General features: G+C 44.9%; 1 long non-coding RNA gene across 1 annotated transcript; it reads left to right on the forward strand.

Moving 5' to 3' along the window:
- The first annotated feature begins 1,965 nt into the window (after positions 1–1,965).
- Positions 1,966–2,882, forward strand: LOC119294283. Its single transcript, XR_005143398.1, has 2 exons — positions 1,966–2,015; positions 2,700–2,882. It is a non-coding gene; the product is annotated as an uncharacterized LOC119294283 (long non-coding RNA).
- The last annotated feature ends 1,795 nt before the right edge of the window (positions 2,883–4,677 follow it).

Raw genomic sequence — 4,677 nt, forward strand, 5'->3', positions numbered from 1 at the left:
GGCAGCCGGCGATCCCTCCCCTCCCCTTCTTTCCCATGGCAGCGGTCAAATCCTCGCTCATGACATAGACCTAGCCGCATGGCACGGCCATGGCCATGGCGGCGGCCAGATCCACCCCCTCCCTCATCCCCTCGTCGCCGCCACCTCCTCCCCGTCCTGCAGCGGCGCGTCCCGCCACCACCTCCTTCCTCGATCGGTTCTCCTCCCGTCCGCGTCCCCTTCTCCACTCCCATCTCGCCTGCTCCTTCTCCCACCCCGATTCACCCAACCCCGATTACTCCCCAATTCCAGCCGTCGCCACGTCGCCCGCCCAACTCCTCTCCCCCAGCCCCACCGCCGCCGGCCGGCGACCCCGTCTCCCCAAGCCCCTTCGGCGACCCTTCCCCGTGGGCGCCCGAAACCCTAGCCTCTCGCGGACGGGGCGGCAGAGATGGCTAGGGATCCTTCCTCCACGCGTGTTCCAGCGAAGACGGCGCCAGATCCCTTCCCTCGTAGTACATGGGGGATCTCGTCGCCGCCGCCGCGGTGGCCCTTGACGACGGCGAGGTAGGAGCCGGCCAGGTACGCCCTCCTTCTTCTTTCCCCGTTCTGAATCTCCTCTATAACCTGCTGCATCTCCTCCCATCTCATGTGCCACTGCTTGCTTTGCTTTCTTCCTTCCATGGGCAGATGCAGATCTCATCTCTTCTTGTTCTGCGCCGGCCAGACCACGACCACGACAAGCGGAAGGATGCACGATGGGCTGGTCGACCAGGTGCTTTGCTCTTGCGCATGTTTGGTGGCGTCTCCGGTGCAGCCGTGCTTCTTGAGGCGCCCGACGTGATGGCGGGTGTGTATGGCGGCGACCACAAGCTCTCCGGTGAGCGGCTCCCTCTACTACCCCTAGTTCTCTTTTCTACTCCTATAGCATTGCTCTGTTGGTTTAGAACACTAGCAACAGGAGTAGTGATGTAGGAGTAGTGAAAGCTTCATGGTTGATCCGGATTGCTGAACATGGGAGATGTATCTTCTTTTGTGTATCAATTAAATAGCAGTACTATGTAATGGAACAGTCTATGTACTGTTATTTTTAGGTTAGGTTGAAGTGATTGGTAGGCCTTTGTTAAGAAGCGAGCTTCTTTAAATTTCCGTTGTTATTTGCACTATATTCCATGCATGCCTCATGTGAATCTGTGATCGTATCCATAGACCAGTGAATTTATTGCACTATTTGCTTGCGGTGAAGTATCTAGTATTTGTTATATTATATCTTTTAGTAGTAAAATTGAGAATGGCAATCAAATTCTTCAACTGAACTGCTCTTTCATTGTACCATGAGATACTAACGTTTTGCTATGTATAACACTGCTAAATGCGTTTTTGTGTATATAGAATTGCATTCATTTCCTCTTCTTTCAGTAGTTACATAGCTTGAGGTCAGTGTATTCTTTTGAATAGGATGTACTGTTCTATGCAGAAGATCTGATTTGCACAAACATAGTTATCTGCGTGTGTTTGCTGACTTGCTATTTGTTATATCCTGTTGGTCGAATGGATGGTGGTGCCACTACAGTGGTAACAGTGGTAGTTTATCCAGGTTGCTGTGAGGTTAATCCCTTTGGCAACATTCTTTGAGAATTTTGTAATGCCTCCTTTGGGGTGCTGATACACTATTACACAAGTTCTATGGTATGTGAGTTGATGTTGTTGCTGAAAGCATTGATACAATATGTCATGTGCAGGGAGCTCCGCATCTGAGTCTCGTTCATCCTCCACAGCAAGGAGCTAGGCCAAGGGAGCTAGCAGCGCTACTGGTTTCTTGAGGCCGGATCATGTAAGATGGTGCACCACGGCGTGCGGCGGCCTATTCTGTTGTAGTGGTATTGTGTATAGTCTCATCCAGCACTGAGTATCAATATGTTGTTTTAAACCTGATGATGTTGTAGCATAAAGTGGTTACTTGTCTGATGCACATTGTTCTTTGCGGGGTTATGATGATATTTCCAAGGAAATATACTGACCCTAATGTGGCTAAGGTGCCCATTTGCCCTTTCTGAAACAATTTTACTCTGTTTTATGTTCTTCCTGTATGTCCAGTTTCACGTTGCTGGTGTTTCATGCCATATTCATCAATCCTGGTCACATTACTGTTGTTTTTTCAGTAGCAAATAAATAAATAAAGTAAATGTACTATATCTTGGTATTCTAGAACTTCAGTGCCTGACAGAAGTTGCTTTATATCCTACTTTAGCTTGCAAACCTGATGACTTGTTGTCTGTTCTCATCCTCAACTACACCTGTATGCACCTTAGTAGTAATAAATACATTTGTAGATATCATTGGGAACTATATCTGCATCCATATGTTTTTGCCATCATTAAATGTTGTAAGTAGAGGTTAGAAATGCAGAACTGTGATGTTGTGCTGGGAGCACCCTTGCTACAGTCATGGGTTAGGTTTCAGCTTCACATCTTCTCAGGTTTAACTGTTGGTTTACATTGAAACTGTAGCAAGTGTCAAATGAGTGCATAGTGTGCAATTTGTCTAGTAATCTAGGCGCGCATAAGTATCAGGCCGTATGTTTTCTTATAAGCAAACTATACTGATGGTTGTAAGATGAGTTAAAGTATACTAGTGCTATCGTGATTTCATACTAAATGTCATTCATTTATTAGTTTGATGTTCTATATGCTTCGAATGTGTGATCCTTTCAATGCTAGGTGATTTGATTTTCAGAAGTTGGAAGAGGAAGACGATGAAGCATGGTGTTATTTTATCAATCTGCCTCTTGTTCTGGTTGTACTCTGTAGCTAGTTATATTGTAATCGGTAGTAGTTAGCACATTTATTGTAATCTGCCTCTTGTTCAAGAATTTAGTTCTGTTCCATTTGAAATATTTGGAGTATTATGTGTGTGTTTTGTTTGTGCCAATTTAAATACTGGTTATTTATTTACTGTTAAATTGAAATATGAAGAATATGAACTTGCTAGCTGGGACCCATGTACCTGAACCTGACATTTGGGACCCACGTACCTGAACCTGACATCTGGGACCCATTTGTAAAAAACTAAAACTTTCTAGCAGAAAAGGCCAGGGCCCCAAAATGAGAAGGCTTAATTGCTGGGCTTGGCCCATCTACCTAGCCAAAATTAATATGAGAAAAAAACACATATAGGCCGAATTGTTGGGCTCGGACCATGTAAAACACCCAATTGGACCGGGCTGAATCTTGTGCCACATCAGCTTGCCACGTTGGATGCCTACGTGGCCTGGGGAGGTTGCTAGTGACCAAAACGCCACAGTGGACATATTTTGGTCATAAACGTCTTCGACCATTCCAGAAGAAAGGTTGCTATAGTCAGTTAATGACCCTCAGCTTTTGACCTTTTGTTTTTGGTCAAAAAAAGGTCGCAAATGAAAAACAATGACCTTTCAGTGACCAATAGTCAAGGTCACAAGTTGACATATTTCTTGTAATGTACCTGGTGGGTCTCTTCGAGGACACCAACCTGTGCGCCATCCATGCCAAGCGCGTGACCATCATGCCCAAGGACATTCAGCTGGCTAGGAGGATCCGTGGAGAGAGGGCTTAAGGTGCTTGCTTTGCCTGTGGGAATGGCTCTGGCGGGCATCTGTGTCTGCTTTTGCTGCTGTTTTTAGTGATTGTTTGGAACTGCTAGCTCTAATTTAACTTACTTCTCATTCCCATGTTTCTGCTGTCAGTATTCCCATGGCAATTTAGGTAACTATAGTAATACTGTACAAGAAACATCATTGCATTACAAGTTGGGTTTGAATATACTTGTGAGCAACTGGATGCGCCCATTCTAGAAATATGATATGTAGATTTGTTTCACAAAACTGATATAAAGGTATCTCAAGTTACTTAATAGTTCCTTCTCACAGGCCAACACTGCTATTGTGAGTACAGAAACCAATCTTGGTGCTTTCCTATTTGCATTTGATTATGTTTTTAAAATTCCCTAGCGGAACTATATATAACAATGTGGGTATGTGTTCTCTTCTTTCAGTGTGTATAGTGCATTTGCATGATGTTGAATTATGTGCTACATAATATACATTAGCCAATTTAAACTGTTGGGTGCTTCTGCAGACGAGCCCTTGCATCTCCAATTTGCTCTGACCCTGAATTACCTTGTTAAGTATCTGCCTTGCCTACTAATCTTGCCCTTCCAGATTAGATCATGCTTGGCTACTTGACAAGATATTCTGGTCTGTAGATGCATCTTATTCCTGTTGAGAATCGTTTGGATGCATCTTATTCTGGTCTATTTTTTTGTTATTGACCTGCTGCTGTTGTCAAACTACTGTTGTCATTAACGTGCTGTTGCTGCTATTGTACGAGAAGAAGGAGCTCACCCAGGAGAAGAAGGAGCAAGCCCAGGAGAAAAACGACGAGCAGGAGAAGAAGGCCCTGGATTGCTATTGCTGGAGTGTTTATGGAAACATGATCTTCTCCCATGTACAGTGCAGTCACATTTCTTGTCACAGAGCAGGAGATGGCGGACATGATGATCGATATGCTGTAAGTTGCCGCAAACTCCCTCTTTTTCTTCCATTTGCATGAATGATGCTATATCCATATGTTTGTTTGAGATCATAAGTGTATGCTATGAGAGATATCCAGAAGGTCCCCTGCTCTGCTCTGTCTGCCTGGTTTACTGCCTTTCCACCGC

The sequence above is a fragment of the Triticum dicoccoides genome, chromosome 4B (assembly GCF_002162155.2).
Source record: "Triticum dicoccoides isolate Atlit2015 ecotype Zavitan chromosome 4B, WEW_v2.0, whole genome shotgun sequence".
Lineage (NCBI taxonomy): Eukaryota > Viridiplantae > Streptophyta > Magnoliopsida > Poales > Poaceae > Triticum > Triticum dicoccoides.